General features: G+C 40.0%; 1 long non-coding RNA gene and 1 pseudogene across 1 annotated transcript in view; one reads left to right on the top strand and one right to left on the bottom strand.

The window, feature by feature from the left end:
• Positions 1–358: 358 nt before the first annotated feature.
• Positions 359–25481, bottom strand: part of LOC134485807 (probable cyclin-dependent serine/threonine-protein kinase DDB_G0292550) — a 72038-nt gene continuing 46915 nt past the window's right edge. The window contains exon 4 of the long non-coding RNA XR_015676990.1: positions 359–4752. This is a non-coding gene — a long non-coding RNA (probable cyclin-dependent serine/threonine-protein kinase DDB_G0292550). The remainder of the gene's footprint in view (positions 4753–25481) is intronic.
• Positions 11503–13073, top strand: LOC148006766 (ribosome biogenesis protein NSA2 homolog pseudogene; annotated as a pseudogene).

The following is a 25481-nucleotide window of genomic DNA, read 5'->3' as shown; positions in this document are numbered from 1 at the left end:
TATTAATTTACAGAACGGTACTGATGCTCAAAGGGCAAACTTCTCACAAAAGGGCCAAAAGTAAGTTGATAGCACAAAGGAAGGAGCTCTTGCATTACCCAACTGATAGGTTTCTGATAAAAAGTCTCTTCAGGCTTTTTAGTGGGGTTTTAAGTGTAGTATGTTGTCTCCCTTTTGCTTTGGTGACAAGCAAATGACTTCTGCACGAGAGTGGTTGCTTTAAAAGGGAGGCCTCCATCCAATGCGTGTTCTCTTCTTTCCAGTCTATCCACAACTAACTTTGTGAATGAAAATGAAGTGCTGAGGTGATAGGGTAGGAGACAAGTGCAGTGAATGAATTTTAAATGATACAAAAGTTGCATTATGGATTTATTTAGGTGTAATTTGTTTGACAGCCACTAGTTATGCACGTATTTGCAAGCCAATCACACCCTATGAGACAATAAAATAACAACCTACTTGAAGACTTTGTTAAATACAGTTCATACAATGTAAGCAAGCGATTAAGAGAAAATACTTGGAAAATGGCAAGTTGACAGCTAATTGGGGTTAATTTCTGTCCTCTATCTTAATAAATTATCATCATTATAATGCTATTCAGATTTTGTTTGGTACTCAAAATGTGGCATTCTATCAGTAATAAAACTAGTAGTGAAAAAAGCTGCCAGTTTTAAACACAAGGTGCAGTGCACAAAATGCATCCTTTTTTTGAGAAATGTGCTTTGAAATTCAAATAGTTTTAAATGATAAAAACAAGTGAGCCCACCACAAATATTGGCCAGAGGGTTTCACAGCTACCCTTTCTGTCTTCAACTCTGTCATGTGGAAAGACACTTGACAAACTCGGACACTATAGTCAATTTGCTTACCAAGAAACAAGGTAATTAGCAGAGTAGAGAATCAGCCCAGACTCTTTGTTTCTAAATATCTAATTTAGAAGTCACTTGTCAGGATGAAATATGAAAACACTTTGAAGAAAATTAAAGATTAATTCCGTAAATGAAAGAATAGCTAATTTCAATTTTCCAATGTTTTTGTTTTTTGGGTTTTTTTGTTTGTTTGTTTGTTTGTTTTTGAGACAATGTCTCCTATAACCCAGACTGGTCTCAAACTTACTACATAGCTGAAAATGATCTTTGAACTCTAATACTCCTGCCTCTACCTCTCAAGTGCTGGAATTTTGGCCCTGTGCTATCATTCTGGTTGCTACTGGGTCTCAAACCTAGGCCATATGCTAGGTAAACACTTTATCAATTGACCTATAACCCCAGTCCACCTTTTCTTAATAGTTCCAAATTTTTCTCAGCCCAGATCTTTTGTTACCGCAGCAAATATGGAGAAAATTTATAACTTTGTAGTGTGTGCATCTCTCTGTGGAAGCACTAAGATTTCTAATTCTAGTACAGTAGTTCTCAACCTTCCTAGTGCTACAACTCTTTTATTACAGTTCCTTATGTTGTGGTGGCCCCACCCCAACACACACACACACACACACACACACACACACACACACCATAAAATTATTTTGTTGCTACTTTATAACTGTAATATTACTATGGTTATGAATTGTAATGCAAATATTTTTGGAGATACAGGTTTGCCAAAGGGGTCACAACCCACAGGTTGAGAACCACTGCTCTAAAGGACAGTACATCTAGTTTACTTGCCTGCTTTTCCCTTCTACTGAGTGAAGAGAGTATCAACTAATAGCACCTTCAGGAAGAAGACCCACAGTGACGTGGAGCCTGACTAAAGGGCAAAGGGCCTGGAAGCAGGAAGGGATCATGATAGGAAATTAGAGTCTAAACAAGGTCATGAATGTCGCTATATAGGGGAAGAGACACACAAAGTCAAAATATTTATCTCTAATGGGTCAAGACTATATGTATGCACACAGACAGAACGTTAGAGTGCAAAGATGATTCAGGAAGCCTCCTTCTCAGTGTGCTTTGCCAGAGCCTGGTATCCAGGCAAAACAATGGCTTGGTGTAGCTGGTATTCTGCAAAGCCGGAACAAGTTTACCTTTAGGAATCTTGGTTATAGGTTAAAATGAAAGGAAAGCTGTGCTCTAAAGGAAATACTAAGGATTACAGTGAAGCATTACAAGAGCAAAGCCTTGTAGTCAGTCACCAGCGGGGGGTGGGGATTGGGGACAGGGAGGGAGGGAAGAAAGGTTGCGGTGAAGAAATATGGGAGCTCTTATATCTGTGAATGGTTGTAAGCAAATAATTAACAGGGCAGGTAACCCTTGAGCTTAAAGAACAGGTAAAACTTTGACAGAAAGACAAGACATGAACAGACATTGTAAGAAGTGTTAACTAAAGATTCCCCAGAGCCTTAATGGACCAAGAACTGCAAGAGCTTTCTTGTCTGCAGATCCTGGAAAATAGAAAATCAGACAATAGGGGGATCCTCCAACTTCCACTGCATGGAAAATGCCATTCTACACCAAATCATTTCTTCTGGTTGGAGAGAGAGAGAGAGAGAGAGAGAGAGAGAGAGAGAGAGAGAGAGAGAGAGAGAGTTTTTACATTAGATGCAGTGATATGCACCTGGAATCCTAGCACGTGAGAGTAGAGGCAGGAGGATCAGAAGTTCAAAGCCAGCCTGTCTATATATACACACTATTTCTTAATATCAAGAATCAGTCCCTTGTTAAAAATATATCACAGTTAAAATTCTCAAATAAGGCACTGTAATGACTGCACGTTATTGGGGCACGTCAAGTCACCCACCAGTTCCAGAGACAACACACACAGGCATCAGATTTCTGCATGGCCTCTCTGAACTTAATTCTTGATTTATAAAACAGATTAACATACTATCTGCCCATATTTTATCACTGGATAACTGAAAACCAGATGTGATAAGTTATGAAAAGATCCTTACCAGCTACATGACTAAGTGCAGGCCATCTCCTAAACTAAAGTAATAGCATAATGGGACTGGCGTGACCGATGGAGCAGACTCGAAATGAGAAGGAACCGCCAGGGCTATCTCAGCACAAAGGCAGCTTTGTACCTAACAAAATTCTTGAGGGTTTTCCCGGGAAATGATTGCATCAGAGATAGACAGAGCCAGAGATAATGCCAAGTCTAATCTGGTCCTTTCATCAGCAAGGAAAGGAGAGTTCATGAGAGTGAAGTGACTTGGTGAAGTAAGACATTTTGGCTGGAAAACGAGCCCAAGCCAGTCTTCTCCATTTTACCACTCCCACAAGAAAAACGCCATGCTCTAAAGACAATATTGGTTGAGCATCCCTTACTGGAGAACGTTTAACATCAGACATGTTTGATATTTTAGATTGATTTAGATTTTGAAGTATTTATGTAGACTGACTAAAATTTCTAAATTTAAACACAAAATTTAACTATAAATAAAATATAAAATGACCCTAAAACACAGGTCATTTTTTACACAATCTTCTGAGTTTTGTGCATGGTATGAATTGGCATGGCATAGGATTTCCCACTAAAAGTGTCATACTGGTTGGTGTTCAAGTTATTTTAGGTTTTGGTAAAGCTTACCTTTCAGTTTGTCTGATAGTCATTCATACCCTTGTGATAAAATCATAAATCCCTTTGATTAAATAAATGAAATGGAATACTAATTGACCTGTACCATCCCTAGCTTTTCTCCATTTTTTCTTTCATGCTTTACAATAAACCAATATCTTTTGTTCAATTTGCTCAGTGTTATCCCATAGTTTCTGAGCTTTATCTATACATTATCTTAAGATATTCTTATAATGTGTGCAAAATATGTACATGCATGGTAAAAAGATTGGATGAATTAATGAAAAATAAGGAAACATGCTGCAAGTAATATTAACGACTGTGTGAACCTGTGAGTGTCCTTGCACTTCCGGGGATAAAGGTCAAGGGAAATGTGTGGCAAGTTGTATACAATGTCGCACTGATGTAAATAAAGATCTAGGGGACTGGCCACCGAGTTGTGGACAATGTTGCAGTTATAAAGGGCTAGGGAAATGTGTACCAAGTTTTATACAATGTTGCAGTTAGAGTGTTAAATGTTTGGGAAATGTGTACCAAGTTTTATACAATGTTGCACTTATGTTGTTCAAGATCTAAGGGACTATGTAGCAAGTTGTACACAATGTTGCAGTTATAGTGCTAAAGGGCTAAGGGAACATGTAGCAAGTTGTATCCAATGTTGTCCCACTATGGAGTTAGCTTGAGGATAGGAGATTTGAGAAGCAGGAATTGCCTCTTTCTCTTTTCTTCTTTTTCTTTAAATACTCCTGCAGTAGTTCCCCTACTGTATGAAAAGATAAATGTTGCTCAGTAGTGGAGTTGCCTGCTTAGCATGCACAAGGCCTCAGGTTCAACCCCCAGTACAGAAGGGTCAGCAGATATGTCTCACTCTTGTAATTAAAAAATAAAGTGTTAGTAAGGTGACGGGAGAGTTAAGAATCAATGTGTCCATGTGTGTCCACAATGTGTCCATGTGTGTCCACAGTTCTCTGAGTGACAAACAGGAAGTCCTCGGGCTGTGCAGCTGGCATTCTTCCTTACTACAGAAAGTTGACAAAAATAACAAAGATTTGTTTTATTCTTTTGAAAAAAAAAGTACCTAAAAGTATCCAACTCCTTTCATCCTGTGAGTCCTGATTAGCCCCAGATCTTTGATGGAGAATGGGATAAGCTGAACAGTGAGTAAGAATAATAATTTTCCACAGAAGGTCTTAGCTCTTCAGGATCAGGTCCAAAAAGTTGGTCGGAGTCGAGTTTCTGAGAAATGCAAACACATGAGAGTGGTTTAAGTTGTTATTTTTAAGATAAGAAAATACATACACTGCTTATGCTCAGTCATAGACAACTTTATAGAATGAAATGCTGAAGAAGACTAATTCTACTTCAAAGGGGAAAAAACCTGGTTTATTATGAGCCAATGATTAGCAATGGTCCAAAAAAAACCAGACTCAAGTTATCCTAGATGACATGTTCTTCCATAGAAAAGGGTATATGAACTTTTATATTCACATAACAAGCTATTATAAATAAGGAGAGTCAATCAGGTAAGTAGGGTACATCAAAGAATGGAAATCTTTTCTATAGCATTCAGAAATTCTCTGGTGTTATTACCTTTAAGGCTGGAGGGCTGCTAAGGTTTGAGACAGTCATGAGAACCTTAGGTCACATGCAGAGGTTTGAAAGTAAATGACTGTTGGCAGAACTAAGATAGGTCTAGGTAATTGGGGCTCTCGGCCTCCAGCAATCCATTTCTCCAATTACAACATTCTTACTCAACCAAGATTAGTCTGGAACAGCTTCATTCAACACAGGTAAGGCCCAGTCAGAGACCTTTAGCTCCTCAGTCCCTCCTGTTGGCCAGGCACTGTGTACATGCAGAAGCAAAACAGTCAATGTTCCAGGAAACTGGAAAGGCCCATCCTTAAGATCTGAGGAGAAGAGGATGGGTGAAAGCGAAGGATCTTCAGGGCAAGGAAATAGCTATCATTAAGATCATTACAGAAGGAGCCTCTGGGTCATATTAGTACTTAGCTGTCATTTACCTCTCTATTTTCCTTTCTGGGTTCTGGGCATCTGATGTAACACTTAGTGCAACACATAATAGGGGTGTGGTACCTCAAGTTATAATAATTCAGAGCATAGTGTGGTCTACAGATGAAAACAGTAGCAGAGGGAAGCAGGCATCCTCACCAGGCAAACATTCCTCCACCTGTGAGCCTCCCTACCCTTCGGTTGGACTCACCATTTGTCTTCCCACCGTAACTACATCCTCTGTATTTTATAGAATATTTGCTTGCTTATATTTGTACTAGTATCCAAAACAATTGCCTTCAGATTTTATTTTTAACTTTGGCAGACTTGACTTTATGGCCCTAACTTTGCATGGCATGACTAATGGCATTTCTAAGAAAGAAATATTGGTCTTAATTCTCATTCATTGCTAATTATATGATTTACCAAGTTACTTTAATGTTATACCAAATTTCAGCTGAGAAAATAAATGGCTTGCCACACTATAAATGATAAACGATAACACAATTATCTCTTCAAAGTCCTTCTGAACAAAATGACCCCATCCCATGTTACAAATGCTGTTACTAATAGGGGTAAACACAAAAGACCAGACTGTCACTAATTTTGCAAACACAGACAAAGTTTTCTTCTAAATTCATAGACAGACAACAAAAAAAGACTCCAATAAGTATTTTGTAAGTATTACCATCAACTTTACACTGGGGGAATGTATGTAATATGTTAATTGTTTCCTAAATCTAGCTAATGCATTTAACTGAGAAACATGGGCCCAAGGTGTAGTGTCTCTATTTCCATTCACACTAGCTTCTACAGAAAAAAAAAAAAATCACCATTGTCTCATAGCTACTTCTACCTCTGTTCACTTCAGTATTGCCAGTACTCGTTGCTGAATTAAAATTTAGTCTCTCCTTACCATTAAGTTAGGGAATTGTCCTGTATGGACAAAAGTCCTAGCAATTTTTGCTCACTCATTCCCAACCTTATTAACAATTCTCTCAAGCCTTCCACAACTTGTCCTGACTCTTGGTTCTACTCTACACTTTTCTTTCCCATTTTGGAACCATAATCATTTTTAGGACACACACACACACACACACACACACACACACACACACATGACACACACACACACAGTCTGACCTCAAATTCACAACCCTGCAGGCTCTGCCTCCTGTGTGCTGGCACGTAGCAATGATGCCAGCGGCGGTTCACCCTCCCTTTTCCTCTAGACATCTTCCTCCACTCTGACTTCCCTTTTATGCCTATGTATGCCATCCTCCTCACAAGCCAAGTTGCCTACTTCCTAGTTTCAGTTTTCACTAATATTTAGCAGTTATCTATGAGGCAGACTACATGGGCACAGAAAATTAAAGGGAAGTGGGAAGGGGAAAGGAATCTGGTTGAATCCAGCTGAGTCCAAGAACTGCAGCCCAGCTCTCAGTACCGCCTTGAAGGTTGCTGAGAAACAACGCTCCTTTGCTAGAGAGATATTTTCAGATAAAGCTGAAAGATAAAGTTTAAGGTCTTAAGCCACTACAAACTTCAAGTGTGGCCTTACTCCTTTCCCAGTTATTTCCTGGGACTCTACCAACAGGAGAAACTGGTTAGCAGTAAAAACATCTTACCTTCCCCTGTCCCCCTGCTTGTGACGGATGTGCTTACCTCACAGGCTACAATCACACCTGATTCATATCACAAACCACTCTGTGATCTCATCTACAAAAAACAAAAAAGGACCTTAACCAGCCGTTGAGACACAACTTCAGGAACAGTTCTTACAGCTCCAGTATAGGCCCTCGTCCTGGCTCGCTTCTCCTTTGAGAAGTGCACAACCATGCTCCCCAGAGTTTCTTACTCTTTCTGGAGTGACTCTCTTTCTCTTAATCCCTGCCCTTAACCCTCTTGTTAAAGTCTCCTGCAATTGTTTTTGTAGCAGTCAAGGACCTGGCTTTACCTGACAGCATGCTCCTAAGGGACAAGCTAAGCTCTGCACAGCAGGAAGCAATACTAAGCAACATCTGCACTCCTGCTACTACTGACTTGGTGCAAGAATGGTTTTCAATGTGTATTTGCTCATAATGCATTTTTTTAAGAAACTGAGTCTCTGTATTTCCTAGGCAAGTCTTCAATTCGTGGGCTCCAGTGTCCTCCTTTGTCACAGTGATCAGGCACAAAAAGCATTTTTTATGTGCCTGACTCATAAAGCATTTCAGTGAGGAAATAACTCCAAAGACAGCAGTTCACTTTATGTCATGGCAAACAAAAACGTCAAAGACTCTGAACATATGTTTCTTAAGAATTTTAACTCACTTGGAAATAACCTAAAGGCTAGGAAGGTGGTCCAGTCGAAAGGTGCCTGCCAGGCCATCATGAGAACCTTGCTTGGCTGGCCAGCCATCCTAGTTAAATTGCTGAGCTCGAGATTCTGGAAAAGATCTTCAATATAAAACAGAACAAGCCAAGTGGCGGTAGCTCACTCCTTTAATCCCAGCACTCAGGAGACAGACACGAAGGCCTCTGAGTTCGAGGCCAGCTCAGTCTATAGAGCAAGTGCCAGGATAGCCAGGGCTACAGGGAGAAACTCCATCTCAAAAAAAAAAAAAAAAAAAGGGGGAAGTAATTAAGGAAGACAGAACATAATGCCCAAAGTCCACAAGTGTACATGCATACATGTACCCATACTCACATTTACACACATATAAATGTACACACATACATCATACATATACACAACACACAAAGGTGTATTTATATATATATATATATATATATATATATATATATATATATAGTATCTTCAGTATAACATGACCTTAAGATTTCAAATTACTAAAAAAGATTTTTGAAGCTCTGAAGAAGTCACATAAATATCTCTATTTATCACCTAATTTCATTCTTAGTATTTGCCATTCTTAACATTTGTTCAAATTAATCATGAGAATTTGGAGGCACCAGGCAAAGGCAGCTGGCCACCCTCTAAGCATGTTTTTACTCGTGGATGTTAAACACTCTTCACAGAATGAAGATCTCTACCAGGTTAAATACTCAGGTGCTTTTTCATCCAGCAGCTTTTGATTACAGCAACCTCATTAAACGAAGCTTATCTGCTTAGGATTTTTACAAGTCATATAAATATTGACAAGCACTTGCTTCCTTGTTAATTTATGATCTGTGCTGCTGCCTGGGGCCATGCTTGGAGGCAGTGGGGTGAGAGGGAAGTATTGAAGCAGGTGTCCTGTGCTGCCACCCAAGACCGTGTTGAAGTTCAAGGTGTGGGCGGCCTCCAAGGGTCTTCTCTGGGTCCATGGTCCTGCTGTGGCCTGGTGGGCTGTGTTCATGGCCTGTGCTCTCACGGGAACCATGTGGAGGCCCATGGCTTGCTGACCATGAAAACCAAAGAGGCTATGTTGGCAGTGGTGTTGATGACTGCAGACACAGTTGAGAAAGAGAAATGGAAGACTTCTGTAACAACCCCTACACTCCCACCTCGCCCTCCAAAAAATTATCAGCCTAAAAAGGAAGAGAGAACTCTTAAAATTATGGCAAGGATGCTAAAGTATAGCTCTCCATGGTTGGTGGCTTCTGGTAGGGATGTGGGTGGAGAAGGACTCAGTTTTCTTTGAGTTGGTTGGCCACCAGGAGTTTGGCTTGCTTCAGTAGGACATGTGGACAATACAAATTGGATTTGTTGGGGGATGGGGGTAGGGTCACAAAAGAGGGTGGCAAACATGGAGGGATTGGAAGGTGGGTATGATCAGAGTGTATTGGTGTAGGGTTCCCAGAGAATCAGTCAAAATGCTCTGAGTTGGGAAAAATGTGAACGTTCATTTAATTCTAAGTCAACTTGGTACCATGTAGACAACATGTAAATGTAAGACCACATAATGCAAAGGCCACAGATACACACAGGAATGCATACAAACCAATAAGAAAGATTTTGTAGTTTTTACCTAAACTCACTTGCCAGCTTCCCAAAGGGTTCCATTTGTGTACTTCTTGTTTTTGTTTTGTTTTGTTGTCTTGCCTTGTTGTTTTGTTTTGTCTCCCTTACAGATCTCTTGATCATTGTGGTGGTTTGAATAAAAATGGCGACCACAGGGAGTGGTACTATTAGAAAGTGTGGCCTTGGTGGAAGAAGTCTGTCACTGTTGGGGGTCGGGCTTTGAGGCCTTCCATGCTCAAACTTCTCCCACTGCGGCTCAGTCTTCCTTCCACTGCCTCTGGATCCAGATGGAGAACTCTGGCCCTTCTCTAGCACCATGTCAGCCTGCATGCCACCATGCTTCCCTCCATGATGATAATGGATTAAGCCTCTGAAACTGTAAGCCGGCTTCAATTAAATGACTTCTGTTATAAAAGTTGCCTTGGTCATGGTGTCTCTTCACAGCAATAAAACCCTAACTAAGACAATCACTTTCTAAATCAATAAGCAGTCCTTAACTCTGAATTTGTACTTCAAAAATGTAATTCTTTCATGAAACGGGCTGGGAGTTTACACCTAAAACTTCCAGGCAATGTGAAATAAAAGGGTGACTTTAATATGAACAACAAAAGTCACCAAAAGAGAGGAGGAGGAGAGGAGAAAGAGGTAGAGCTGAAGTTATAACATACTAACCTCAAAAGTTAATCAATTATCCTAAAGGTGTCCTGAAACCTAATTATCTATTCTCATTAAATTCGTTAAACTAGATATACAGAACTAAAATTGAATTTTTAAAAAGGCTCTAAGGTATTACCATGAATTTAATAGCATGAAAGAACATAGGATAAAACCTTAGCAAACAGGAAAGGAACAGTCAAACTACTCCTAAGAATTTCAGCAGTAGCAGAGTGATGGCCGTTCTTGGTTGCTACTTGATTACATCTTGATTTAACTAAAAGTAGAGAGCACACCTTTAAGTGATTTCTGCTTAATTTAAAGTGGGAAGATGTACTTCTAATCCAAATTTTTTGAGGTAGGAAGATACACCTTTAATTTACATTTAATCTTGGCCATGCCTTCTGCTGGAAGCCTATAAAAGGACACGGGAGAAGGAAGCTTTTGCTCTCTGTCTGCTTGACCTTGCCTTGTTAGCAAGTCCATTCCTTCACCAGCATTAGAGCCTACTTCTTTGAGATTCCAGTATATACTGAAAATCAGCTGAGACACCCATTCTTGTGGACTGAGCAACTTCTGGATTCTTGAACTTTCTGTTTATAGCTAGCCATTGTTGGATATCTGGACCACAGCCTTTAAGTCATTCTAATAAATCTCTATTAGATAGATGATAGATAGGATAGATAGACATAGATAAATAGACATAGATGTTGATATTATAGCTATAGATACATATAAATATATCATATATACACTATTATATATACATATATATTATATACATATATATGGAGAGAGAGAGAGAGAAAGAGAGGAGAGAGAGAGAGAGAAAGAGAGGAGAGAGAGAGACTTTCTGTACTCTAGAGAAACTGATACAGTTTCCTTGAGTGGACTGGATTCAGTCCTGCCTATCTCTGTCTCCAGGACCCATTTTCAAGCCATTATTTTCCTGATTCCAAAAGAACACGAGGATCAGACAATGTTATAGAAAAAATCTATTTTTTCCTTTTCATTAATTCATAGCTGAATGTCATCCAATTTTAATGCCACCCAACAGGCACTAGGTGGATACTGAATTGGCAGCCCTACTCTTAAAATTACCCATAAGACTAATGCCTGTGGTAAGGCCAGGCTCTAAGTCAGATGTTGTTCACCCTCATTATGAGAAATGCTAGACTGTATTTAAAGAGAAAGGTACACTTGTCTACATTTTAAGACGTAATTGAGGAGAAATTTTTCTCACTCTATCTCTGTCCTGCCTGCACCACCTTTGCAACTTAGAGAAAAGGTGAGACAAAAATTCTAAACTGTGCACAAGTAGAGTTAGATATGCTCCCTGTTTGTCCCAATTGAGTGTTAGTCTTTCTCTTAGAAGCATGTCTTTCTCCAACCGGGAGGGCTTTGAGGGTAGGTAGGTCACCCCCACTCTCAGCACTCCGCCTTGCAGAGAGCGACCTTAACAAAAGCACACCACAGCTTCCATTGATAGCAGAATCCTCACAGTAAAAGCCAAAGCAGATCACGTCAGTTTTTATTTTTCATTGTCCAAGTGTTCTAATCTATGTAAGAGAACCAGAGTTGGGGGTCAGTGATGTAGCTCAGTGGATAACATGTTTCCCCAGTACACACAAAGCCCTGGGACCACCTTCACCTCTGTGTAAAGCTCCTGGTGCTTGGGATCCTGGAGAGGAAGGGTGGTGTAGGGCAGGGAGAACACTATAGGGTATCAAACGAGAGCACCGGAAAGATGTAAAGCTGAGTCATGCTTGGTTTGATTTCTCCACTTTTCTAATTACAACATAAAATGCTAACCCAGCTGTCCAGTATTGCTTTCTCCTGGGGCAGTTCCTTCTACTTTAAGTTTCTGTTCCCGGTTTAATGAAAGGCTCCCATCCCCCAACAACTAATTTTTCTTTCTACTTTAATTAGTGGGCTCTCTTCTACAACATTTACGTGCCTCTTACAGGTGTGACTGCCCTGGGCACACCTGAGGTCACCCCCTGCCACCGAGCCCAGACTTATCCTGCACATGTTGTAGAATGTGAAGACAAGACAATGGCCTCTGATACACGGTATAAACCATAAAGTTCCTCTGGGCCTGGAAAAGGGGATCCTATGTCAGGGCTTTCCCTGTGAAATAACCGTATGCTTTGCAGGCAGGGTGCTCTCTGACACCTTTGTGAGAGGCTAAGCTCTACCATAAACAGTACCATGCCACCGAGAAAATACAAATGAAAAAGTCTATTAAGATGCATGAAAAGAGAAACAGCAAGCAGAAGGATGGTGAGAAGACTCCACAGGGAGCAGTCCCTGCCTACCTGCTGGACAGAGAGGGGCAGAGAGAGCAAAAATACTTTCCAACATGATTAAGCAGAAAGAAAAAAAAAAAAACAAAGAGGCGGGGAAATGGGTAGGTCCCTCTACCCAAAGTTCTTGCCCAAGGAGAAACAGAAGTATTGGAAGTTATTCTAACAGGAAAAAGAAACGAGAAGGCATGGAAGAGAATGGTTACAAAAGTCTCCTTTGTTGGTGATGGTTTTGCAAGAAAACCACCTAAATATGAAAGGTTCATTAGGCCAATGGGTCTACGTTTCAAAAAAAAGCCCATGTCACGCACCGTAAGCTGAAAGCTACCTTTTGCCTGCCTATACTCGGGGTGAAAAAGAATCCCTCATCCCCATTATGTACAACCCTGGGTGTGATCACCAAAGGTACAGTCACTGAAGTGAATGTGAGGGAGTTGGGCCTTGGGACACAAGGAGGCAAGGTGATTTGGGGAAAGTGTGCCCAAGTTACCAACAATCCTGAAAACGATGGGCGCGTAAATGCAGTTTGCTGGTTTGACAGTGATGTCATAAAAGTCATTCCACTCACTACCGAAGACTACACACTGTCAGGAAAACACCATCGTTGTGATCTTTCTGAGCTACCAAGCAACTTTACCTGATGTGCAATCATCAAGAAGTATTTATTAAATTGTAAAGGAAAATAAAACACTGCCCAGTTATAAAAGAAGAAAGAAAGAAAGAAAGAAAGAAAGAAAGAAAGAAAGAAAGAAAGGAAGGAAGGAAGGAAGGAAGGAAGAAAGAAAGAGAGAAAGAAAGAAAGGGAAGAAAGAAAGGGAAGAAAGGGAAGAAAGAAAGAAAGAAAGAAAGAGAAGAAAGAAAGAAAGGAAGGGAGGAAGAAAGAAAGGAAGGAAGGAAGAAAGAAAGAAAGAAAGAAAGAAAGGGAAGAAAGAAAGGAAGAAAGAAAGAAAGGGGAGAAAGAAAGAAAGAGAAGAAAGGAAGGAAGGAAGGAAGAAAGTTGGCAGAATGTAACACCCACTACGGCTCCTATAAAAGCTCTCCTGCACAGCACAGAGGGGAAAAAGCAGAAGCTAAGAATTGCCCAGCCTGAATCCTTGTGAAGAATTTTGTAGCCCTTCAGAGGGGCTGCCTTAGCTACTCTGTGCATTTCAGATCTTTGTTATGGGAGTGAGTTAAAAACCAAAACAAACTAAGACATTTTGTAAGCTACACCTCTACGGAAAACTAAAATTTCAAACTGACAGACCAGGTGAAGAGGAGTCTTTGAACATGATTGTTGGAGTTGCCATCTTGTTTGTCCATGTGTACACACACAACGACATCAAACAAGAGAAACAGTGCATTTTCTCTAGACTGGAAAATGACCCTTCAGTGGGATCAGAAGAAAGTTCACATCACAAACTGCTTTCCTTCCTCTTATTCCTGAAGAGAATTAGTTATTTTGCCATAGAAAATGCAATTTTTCCCAGCTGTACTTCTTATTACTGAGTGTTTAAATTTTAATTTTAATTAACATCATTTCCCTGCTTCCTTATCCTTCCTCCAATCAATCCCGTATCTACCCTTTTCCCTCTTAATTCATGTAATTTTCTTGAATCATTATTGTTACATAATACATAGTTAAATATTTATGCATAAATCTATTAATGCAAACCACTGGGTCAACTTAATGTTGCCTGTATTGCATGATCTAATGGATGACCACATATTAGATAACCAATTTTTCAGTTATTGGAGCATCTTGGGGAAGACTATTTCTTCTAATTTCAACATCCCTTAGTTACTTGTAGTTCTTTATTTAAGAGTGAGATCCTATAAAATTTCCCCCTTCTGTGTTAGCATTTTTACAGATGTAGTACTTGTTCAGGTATAACTTAGAGGGCCATACTGTTGAGGTATCTGTGTGTACCCTCCCTGTCATTTCTAAAAGACACAATTTACCACAGCTTTCCTGGTCCTCTGACTCTTAAAATCTTCTTAGCCCCACTGTCCTCAGAGAGGCTCCACCCAGCAACTGACGGTAGCAGAGGCAGAGACCCATACTCAAACATTGGTGGGCTCAGAGAACACCATGGAAGAGCAGCAGGAAGAATTGTAGAAGCCAGAGGAGTTGAGGACACCTCAGAACATGGCCCACAGAATCAGCCAAGCAGGACTCACGGGGGCTCTCAGAGACTAAACTTAACTGTGGGTTGAAGAATAAGTAGTTAGGGATTGTAGTGGTTTTGTAAAGTGCTGGTGGAAGTTTCTCCCTTAAGGTCCATGACCTCACTAGCCACAGGAAGTTGGGTAAGTTTCCAGGATCAGGCATGATTCCTCTCTGACGAATGGGCTTTAAATCCAGTTAGATATCAGTTAGTTGCCACCAAGACGTGAGTGCCACTGTGCCCATGGGGCTGTCTTGCCATGCTGATGGTGACTGCAGATCAAGGGCATCATATTTGGGTAGGACTGTTGTATTGGTCTCTTTCCTGCTTTGGAAACTTGCATACCACCTTCTTCTGTGGAAGCTGGTCCTGTGGGAGGAGCTTTTCAGGTCAATTCCAGCTCAGATCTGAGTTCTATGTTCAAAGTACTTGATATCTTCAAAAATAGGGACTTACCTTCAACTCCTGGGGGGCATCCAAGGGTGATGGTAATAGTGTACTTTGTTTTGGGGGTCTCTTGGATTCCCCTGACCAAAAGCAGGGAGAGTTCTCACATCTGGTACTGGGGTTTTTGTTAGATAATCTAAAACTCATCCAAGTGACATAATTTCATCTATGTTATGTATACATCTACACACATACTTAGATGCTGTATGTGATTTGGGGTATTAAAAAAGAGCCATAAATCTTCAAACATCCAGAATGGTTTGTCTCTCCTTCCCCACCTCCTTCTATATTGGCCTTCCCTCCCTCTCCCCAACTGAGCCCTCTCCATTTTCCCTTCATATGATTTGTACCTTCCTGATCCTGTCTCTAGCTCCCTACCACACCCACCACCATAGTACCTCTTTATTTTCCTGGTTTCTGAAATCACCCCAGGTTACATGCTTATGTCTGAAGAATTGGAGTTAGGAAGCACCAATGACAGAGAATACACAGTGTTTGTCTTTCCAGGTCTGGACTGTCTCCTATCTCTGATTCTTGTTCTGACTCTTTGGTTCAGCACACTTTGGTAGAAAGGATTATTTTCATGCATATAAAATAAATCAAGATTTGGTAGCTATTCTTTTATATCTCAATACGATCCATCCCCGTAGGAAAGCCTTAATGTGTACAGATATATTCAGTTCCAATATCACTTGCAACAAAAGAACCAATGAAGACCAGAGCAGCAGCTGTTCTAGGGAAAGGTAATAGTTGGAATTCAAAGGGGAATTACAAATAGACACTAGGTAAGTACACTAAAATCCTAAGAACCAGAAAGAAGTGTTTACTTACGTTCGTCAAAGAAGAACCATTCCTCAGAAATAAAGCCAAAAGTCATGAAGAAAAGATGGATCTACTAATGCCCAGAGGGGGTTATATTCCCAATGTCACGTCTAGAAAGATGCTTATGGGCATATATTTCTTCAAGTCTGTTGCCCTTGACTGTCTTCTAGAACTCCACACTACAGTTCTTCATTAAGTCATCCTAAACGTGTTTATTCTCTTTCTCAAAGTAAAAGAATTTACTTAGGAACTTCCTACTTAGGAAGTTTAAAAGTTCCTACTCCTGGGAGGCAGAGAACCAGGTGTTAAGCTCTGGCACTTAAGAATGCAGATGACCAGGACCCCCATCGGAGGAATTAAAGAAAGGATTGAAAGAGCTAAAGGAATTTGCAACCCCATAAGAACAACAATGACAACCAACCAGAGCTCCCAGGAACTAAACCACTACCCAAAGACTGACTCATGGCTCCAGCTGCACATGTAGCAGAGGATGGCTTTCTTGGGCACCAATAGAAGGAGAAGCCCTTGGTCCTGCCAAGGTTGGACGCCCAGTGTAGGGGAATGCAGGGGCAGGGGTTGAGAATGGGGAGCAGAACACCCTTATAGAAGAAGGGGAGGGGGAGGAGATAGGGGCCTTATGGACAGGAAACCTGGAAAGCGAATAACATTTGAAATGTAAATAAAAAATATATCCAATAAATCAAAATTAATCAATAAAAAAAGAATACAGATGGGCCCCTTCCAGTCTGAACAAGTGCCCTGAGCATACATTGGGCACTAGTTCTGCACCCACTCCCACAACACCCAGAAGAAGCCCTACTCCCAGGTGCTCTAACAGGCCCATGGTCAAAGGTGCAATGAAACACCCAGGATCACAGGAGCACAGAATCACAGAGGAAGCTCAACTCCCAGGAGATCAGACACAACCAGGATCTCAGGACCACAGGATCCCACACATAACTGGGCTCTGAGGAATTCTCACACAACCAGGATCACAGGACGGACAGGCTGCAGTAAGAGACAACAAGGGCCAGTAACACTAGAAATAACCAGATGGTGAGAGGCAAGTGCAAAAACAGAAGGAACAGAAATTAAGGCTACTTGGTCACATCAGAACCCAGTTCTGGCACTACAGCAAATCCCAGACACCCCGTCACACCAGAAAAGCAAGATTAGGATTTAAAAATCACATCTCATGATGATGATAAAGGACTTTAGGAAGGGCATAAATAACGCCCTTAAAGAAATTCAGGACAACACAGGTAATCAGGTAGAAGCCCTTAAAGAGGAAACACAAAAATCCCTTAAAGAGTTACAGGAAAACACAACCAAACAGCTGAAGGAATTAAAGAAAACCATCCAGGATCTAAAAATAAAAATAGAAACAATAAAAAAATCACAAAGGGAGACAATCCTGGAGATAGAAAATCTAAGAAAGAGATCAGGAATCATAGATACAAGCATCACCAACAGAATACAAGATAGAAGAGAGAATCTCAGGGGCAGAAGATACCATAGAAAACATTGACACAACAGTCAAAAAACTATCAAAATGCAAAAACTCCTAACCAAAATCATTCCAGAAATCGAGTACACAATGAGAAGATCAAACATAAGGATAATAGGTATAGAAGAGAGAGAAGATTCCCAGCTTAGAAGGCCAGTAAATATCTTCAACAAAACTACAGAAGAAAACTTCCCTAATGTAAAAAAAAACAGATACCCATGAGCATACAAGAAGCATAGAGAACTCCAAATAGACTGGATGAGAAAAGAAACTCCTTCTGTCACATAATAATCAAAACCACAAATGCACAAAACAAAGAAAAAATATTAAAAGCAATAGGAGAAAAAGGGCAAGTAACGTATAAAGGTAGATCTATCAGAATTATACCAGACTTCTCCACAAAGACTATGAAAGCCAGAAGATCCTGGGAAGATATCATACAAACCCCAACAGAATACAAATGCCAGCCCAAGTTACTATATCCCCCAAAATTCTCAATTAACATAAATGGAGAAACCAAGATATTCCATGACAAAACCAAATTGACACAATATCTTTCCACAAATCCAGCCCTACAAAGGATATTAGGTGGAAAACTCCAACACAAGGAGGGAAACTACACACTAGAAAAAGCAAGAAATTAATCTTCTTTCAACAAGCCCAAAAGAAGATAGCCGCACAAACATAATTCCACCTCTAACAACAAAAACAACAGAAAACAACAATCACTTTTCCTTAATATCTCTTAACATCAATGGACTCAATTCTCCAATAAAAAGACATAGGCTAACTGACTGGATACAGAAACAGGACCCAACATTTTGCTGCACACAGGAAATGCACCTCAGTGACAAAGACAGATACTACCTCAAGGTAAAAGGCTGGAAAACAATTTTCTAAGCAAATGGTCCTAAGAAACAAGCTGGTATAGCCATTCTAATATTGAATAAAATCGACTTTAAACCAAAAGTTAACAAAAAAGACAAGGAAGGAAAATTTATCTCATCAAAGGAAAAAAATCCACCTAAATGAACTTTAAGTTTGGGACATCTATGCTCCAAATGCAAGGGCACACACATTCATAAAAGAAACTTTTCTAAAACGCAAAGCACATATAACACCTCACACATAATAATAATAACACCCCATTCTCATCAATGGACAGATCACGGAAACAGAAACTGAACGGAAACACAGTGAAACTAACAGAAATTATGAACTAAATGGATTTAACAGATATCTATAGAAAATTTCATCTTAAAAAAAAAGGATATACCTTGTACTCAGAACCTTATGGTACCTTCTCCAAAACTGACCATATAATCAGTCACAAAAAAGGCCTAAACAGATACAAAAAGATGGAAATAATCCCGTGCATCCTATCAGATCACCATGGGCTAAGGGTAATCTTCAATAACAACAAAAACAACAGAAAGTCCACATATGGGGTTGGGGATTTAGCTCAGCGGTAGAGCGCTTGCCTAGAGAGCCCAAGGCCCTGGGTTCGATTCCCAGCTCCGGAAAAAAAAAAGAAAAAAGAAAAAAGAAAGTCCACATACACATGGAAGCTAAACAATGCTCTACTCAACGACAACTTGGTCAAAAAATTAAAGACTTTTTATAATTTAATAAAAATGAAGGCACGACATATCTAAACTTATGGGACACAAAGCACTGCTAAGAGGAAAACTCACAGCTCTGAGTGCCTCCAAAAACAAACCAAAAAGAGCATACACTAGCAGCTTGACAGCACACCTAAAAGCTCTAGAACAAAAAGAAGCAAATACACTCAAGAGAGTAGATAGCAGGAAATAATCAAACTCAGGGCTAAAATCAGCCAAGTAGAAACACAAAGAACTATACAAAGAATCAACAAAACCTGGTTCTTTGAAAAAATCAACAAGATAGATAAACCCTTAGCAAGACTAACCGGAAGGCACAGTGGGAATATTCAAATAAACAAAATCAGAAATGAAAAGGGAGACATAACAACAGAAAATTTTGAGAAAATTCAAAAAGTCATCAGATCCTTCTGCAAAATCCTATATTCAACAAAACTGGAAAATCTGGATGAAATGGACAATTTTCTAGACAAATACCAGTTAACAAAGTTAAATCAGGATCAGATAAACCATCTAAAGAGTTTCATAACCCCTAAAGAAATAGAGGCCATCATTAAAAGTCTCCCAACCAGGAAAAGCCCAGGACCAGATGGGTTTAGTGCAGAATTCTATCAGACCTTCAAAGCAGAACTAATACCAATATTCTTCAAACTATTCCACAAAATAGAAACAGAGGGAACAGTACCCAATTCATTCAATGAAGCCACAATTACACTGATACCTAAACCACACAAAGACCCAATAAAGAAAGAGGACTTGAGATCAATTTCCCTTATGACTATCGATGCAAAAATACTCAATAAGCTTCTTGCAAACTGAATCCAAGAACATATCAAAATGATCATCCATCATGATCAAGTAGGCTTCATCTCAGGTATTCAGGGAAGGTTCAATATATGGAAATCCATCAAAGTAATCCACTATATAAAAAAACTCAAAGAAAAAAAAAAACCTACCTGATCATGTCATTAGATTCTGAGAAAGCATGTGACAAAATTCAACACCCCTTTATTATAAAAGTCTAAGAAAGATCAGGAATTTGAGGCCCATACCTAAACATAGTAAAGGCCATATACAGCAAACCAGTAGCTAACATCAAACTAAACGGAGAGAAATGTGAAGCAATCCCACTAAAATCAGGGACTAGACAAGGCTGTGCACTCTCTCCCTATATATTCAGTATAGTACTTGAAGTCCTAGCCAGAGGAATTAGACAACGAAAGGAGGTCAAAGGGATACAAATTGAAAAGGAAAAAGTCAAAATATCACTATTTGCAGATGATATGATAGTATTCTTAAGTGACCCCAAAAATTCCACCAGAGAACTCCTACAGCTGATAAACAATTTCAGCAAAGTGGCTGGATATAAAATTAACTCAAACAAGTCAGTAGCCTTCCTCTACTCAAAGGATAAACAGTCTGAGAAAGAAAGTAGGGAAACGACACCCTTCATAACAGTCCCAAGTAATATAAAATACCTCGGTGTGAGTCTGACCAAGCAAATGAAAGAGCTATATGACAAGAACATCAAGTCTCTGAAGATAGAAATCAAAGAAGATCTCAGAAGATGGAAAGACCTCCCATGCTCATGGATTGGCAGGATTAATATAGTAAAAATGACCATCTTGCCGAAAGCAATCTATAGATTCAATGCAATTCCCATCAAAATTCCAACTTAATTGTTCATAGAGTTGTAAACAGCAATTTTCAAATTCATGTGGAATAAGAAAAACCCAGGATAACAAAAACTAGACTCAACAATACAAGTACTTCTGGGGGAATCACCATCCCTGACTTCAAGCTGTATTACAGAGCAATAGTGATAAAAACTGTATTGTATTGGTACAGAGATGGGCAGATAGATCAACAGAATGGGAAGACCCAGAAATGAACCCACACACCTATGGTCATTTGATCTTTGCAAAGAGACTAAAACCATCCAGTGGAAAAATGACAGCATTTTCAACAAATGGTGCTGGTTCAACTGGAGGTCAGCATGTAGAAGAATGCAAATTGATTCATTCTTATCACCATGTACAAAGCTCATGTCCAAGTAGATCAAGAACCTCCACATAAAACCAGATACACTCAAACCAATAGAAGAGAAAGTGGGGAAGAGACTCGAACACATGGGCACTTGGGGAAAATTTCCTGAACAGAACACAGCTTATGCTCTAAGATCAAGAATCAATAAATGGGACCTCATAAAATTGCAAAGTTTATGTAAGGCAAAGGACACTGTTATTAGGACAAAACGGCAACCAACAAATTGGCAAAAGATCTTTACCAATCCTACAACAGATAGAGGCCTTATATCAAAATATACAAAGAACTCAAGAAGTTAGACTCCAGAGAATCAAATAATCTTTTAAAAAATGGGGTACAGAGCTAAACAAAGAATTCTCAACTGAGGAATACTGAATGACTGAGAAGCACCTAAAGAAATGTTCAACATCCTTAGTCATAAGGGAAATGCAAATCAAAACAACCCTGAGATTCCACCTCACCCCAGTCAGAATGGCTAACGTCAAAAACTCAGGTCGCAGCAGATGCTGGCAAGGATGTGGAGAAATAGGAACACTCCTCCATTGTTGGTGAGATTGCAAGCTGGTAAACCACTCTGGAAATCAGTCTGGAGGTTCCTCAGAAAATTGGACATAGTTCTACCTGAGGGCCCAGCTATACCACTCCTGGGCATATACCCAAAAGATGCCCCAACCTATAAAAAGGACACATGCTCTACTACGTTCATAGCAGCCATATTTATAATAGCCAGAAGCTGGACAGGACCCAGATGTCCTTCAACAGAGGAATGGATACAGAAAATGTAGTACATTTACACAATGGAGTACTACTCAGTTATTAAAAACAATTACTTCATGAAATTCATAGGCAAATGGATGGAACTGGAAAATATCATCCTGAGTGAGGTAACCCAGTCACAAAAGAATACACATGGTATGCACTTACTGATAAGTGGATATTAGCCCAAAAGTTTGGAATTACCCAAGATACAATCCACAGAACACATGAAGCTTTAGAAGAAGGATGACTAAAGTGTGGATGCTTCAGTCCTTCTTAGAAGGGGGAACAAAATACTCACAGGAGGAAATAGTGAGACAAAGAGTGGAGCAGAGACTGAAGGAAAGGCCATCCAGAGACTGCCACACATGGGGATCCATCCCACATGCAGTCACCAAACGCAGTAACTATTGCTGATGCCAAGAAGTGCTTTGCTGACCGGAGCCTGATATAGCTGTCTCCTGAGAGGCTCTGCCAAAGTCGGACAAATACAGAGGCCGATCCTCACAGCCAACCAATTAACTGAGAATGTGGTCCCCAGTGGGAGGAGTTAGAGAAAGGACTGAGGTAGCTGAGGGGGTTTGCAACTCCATAGGAAGAACAACAATATCAGCCAACCAGAGCCCCCAGAGCTCCCAGGGACTAAACCACCAACCAAAGAGTACACATGGAGGGACCCATGGCTCCAGCCGTATATGTAGGCCTTGTCTGGCATCATTGGGAGGGGAAGCCCTTGGTCCTATGGAGACTGCAAGCCCCAGTGGAGGGGCATGCTAGGGCGGCGAGGCAAGGGTGGGTGGGTGAGGGAGCTTCCTCTTAGAAGCAGGGGGGATGGGAGATGGGATGGGGGGTTTCAGAGGGGAAATCAAGAAGGGAGAAAACACTTGAAATGTAAAGGAAGAAGATTTCCAATAAACGAAAAGAAAAAAAAAAGGACTTAACATTTAAGTCTGGGAATTAAATTAGGCAAGGTTTTTTCATGTTAAAAGAGCTCCAAATGTTTACTCAGAAAAAAAAAACTTATGATTTTTAATTTTAGCAAAAAGCAGGGGTGGGGGAGGTGTGTTCCAAAGTCCCATTGCCTGTTACATAGACTTTGCTCATCTCAAAGCTGAGCGTGCTGCTACAGTGGCATTCACTCCAGAAAACTGTGGAGTTCGATGCTCACTATTTCTACATCTCGATTTCTCTCACCAAAACAGTGGTGTGCGTTTGATTTACTGAATTTAGTCCTCATTTCTTTCAGTGTCTTCCTACAAGTTAAAAAAAATGTGTCAAATTACAATTGCCAATTCTTGGCTTTTGAACTAAGTTGAGGATGCGTTGTTGTCTATCTGAGCTTTTACCTCACTGGAAGAACAAGAGCTGAGTCTACAAACCCTAGATTTGTTAGGGAACAAGATTCCCTCAAGGCCAGAACTTTTATGCTCCATAAAACTTCCCTACTGCGATTGCACACTCCCACCAGTGAAAAGGAAATCCAGACTAAAACGTTAACATCTAAGGGAGTCGAGGTAATGAACAACCCCATGAACTCTGGGAAGCCACTACTCTGCAGAATAAATGCTCAGAAAGTACTGTTAACGTAGACGCATTTAATCTAAAACAATCTAAATAAATACTAAATATGCTACCAAAAAAGTAAGCGTTCAATCAAAAGTAAAGGCATCCCAAACCTTTAATCTGACAAAATCTAAAACTGCAAGATCCGAGCTTTTTCTTCCTGTTTAATACATAAAAGGTTAATTATAAAGCAAACTTTTGCCAGCATTATAGTTGTTTTCCACCTTTAGAATATAATGCTATTTGTATTTTGTTCCCTGTGTATCATCCTAAGATTTGAAGGGTGTTTTTCTTTTCTTATTTTAAAGATTTATTTATTTCATGTATGTGAGTACACTATCACTGTCTTCAGACACACCAGAAGAGGGCATCGGACCCCATGACAGATGGTTGTGAGCCACCATGTGGTTGCTGGGAATTGAACTCAAGACATTTGGAAGAGCAGTCAGCGCTCTTAGCCACTGAGCAATCTCTCCAGCCCCAAGGATTTGAATGTTTTTGAGAAGACAAAAATGTCTTAAGAGTGTTTGTTTCCTTTTACTTTTTGTGCCAGCATAAGAATTTGTTAGATGTTGATTATATAATTAAGTATGTAGGTATTGAATATATTTGCATAGCCGTGTAATAACAATACATTCAATACATTTGTCTTAACCAAGGCTGGAAAGAAATGCCAGAAAAATGACAGTGATTAGGAAAGGAAGAAAAATGTGGGCCTTCCAATCCCCTGGCATTGCACCTGGATCTGAGGTCAGCAAAGAACCAAAGGACAGAGCCAGCTGCTACCACAGGCAGGATTTGGTTTTATGATAATTAAAGCACCTTGATATCAGCAAGGTGTTTACTCTTCTGTTTTCTGCTGACCCTTTAAAATTCCATGTTTATGGAGATAAGGCCAATTCCGTGAAACAAAAATATTATCTATAATTATTCTTCCAAATCCACGGTGAGTAGAGTGACATCATAACTTTGGGGTAATCCGCCCTGTGCAGCAGGTCTGGTCAGAACCAAGAGTAAACAATATTCTTACCATATCATTCAAATTAATGCAACCTTGGCCAACTGCCGCCAACTTCTGACAAGCTACTTTCCTCAAAAAGCCTTTACATGAGTTATTATCTGACATTCCTATCCTAGTATGTAAACATTTGGAAAACTGACTTAGTGCTTTAACCAGAAAAGAATAGTTCACAGGGTCTAAATTCTTAGATTTTAGGAGTAAAGTCAGAGAAGAATTTTATTGAGTTTTGACTCATTTAAAACACAGGTCAAAATTGAATATTATAAACAACACTGGGCTTTGAGTCTGTCATCCTCCCTTTTGATATAAATATTGATACAGATGGCAAATCCCACTACCCACTGACAAACTGATCTATGTTTGAGAAACCAACAAACCAGGAGAGAGTCCATGTCGACTGGGCTGCTCGCCAAAAAGCCCGGGTTAAAGTACAAAGAAGTTGCAGTGTTTGATCAGCCCGTGAAGCTTCTGTGACCAGCCTCAATGTGCTCGTTCACTGTATCATTCCTTTGATATTTTAAACCTGTTTCAATCATTGTGGTTTTTGGTTTTCTTAATTGATGTTTAATAGCTTTTTTAAAAAAAATCTCTCTGTGTCTATCTCTCTTTCTCTCTGTCTCTCTCTGTCTCTGTCTCTCTCTGTCTCTGTGTGTATGTGTATGTGTGTGTGTGTGTGTGTGTGTGTGCACATGTTTTATGTGTGAGTGCGTGTATGTTTATGGGTATATGTATGTCTATATGTTTGTGTGTGTATGGGTTATGCCCCCCTCCTTCAAGGCCTCCTGTATGTGTTCAGTATGAATAAACCCCCACACCACCCCCAAGCCTCCTTGAACTTGTTTTTTTTTTTTTTTTTTTGAGGAAAGAGCCCAGGGCCTTGCATATGCTAGGCACATGCTTGACCACTGAACTATACCACCAACTCTTCTATGCTTATTTTCGCACACAATCTCGTTAGGTGTTGGAAAGTCCTTCAACTTGGGATATTATTACCTTGGCCTCCCAAGTAGTTAGTTGAGTTAGCTAGCAGGCATGCGTAGCAGCAAGTTAGTTAACCTTCTCTGTGCTCCCGATAGACCACACTCGCCTTCCCACCCAAGAGTTATCTGGATTTGCAA

The sequence above is a fragment of the Rattus norvegicus genome, chromosome 2 (genome assembly GCF_021556685.1).
Source record: "Rattus norvegicus strain SHRSP/BbbUtx chromosome 2, alternate assembly SHRSP_T2T, whole genome shotgun sequence".
Taxonomy (NCBI): domain Eukaryota; kingdom Metazoa; phylum Chordata; class Mammalia; order Rodentia; family Muridae; genus Rattus; species Rattus norvegicus.
The sequence above is the reverse complement of the archived record's forward strand: the minus strand, read 5'-3'. Positions and strand labels throughout refer to the sequence as shown.